This window comes from Hypomesus nipponensis, chromosome 18 (genome assembly GCF_054491055.1).
Source record: "Hypomesus nipponensis isolate SF chromosome 18, ASM5449105v1, whole genome shotgun sequence".
NCBI lineage: Eukaryota > Metazoa > Chordata > Actinopteri > Osmeriformes > Osmeridae > Hypomesus > Hypomesus nipponensis.
In genome coordinates this window covers 16812298-16812500 of record NC_140378.1, presented here as the reverse complement: position 1 = coordinate 16812500, position 203 = coordinate 16812298, and positions in this window count along the sequence as shown.

Here is a 203-nt window from a genome sequence, read left to right as displayed (position 1 = left end):
TAGTCAGTCAGACTGTCTTCTCTCTCCTTCTCCTCTCAGAGTGGAACTAAGTTTGTGCTGACTGGTTTCCTGTTCCACTGGGGAACTGTCTGTGTGACGCACACCCTCAAGAGCATAGGCCACAGGTCACATGATGGTGTGTGTGGAAGCATGAAAGACAAGGGCCGTATTCCAATACCTGAAACATGCCTACTTCCCCCTTT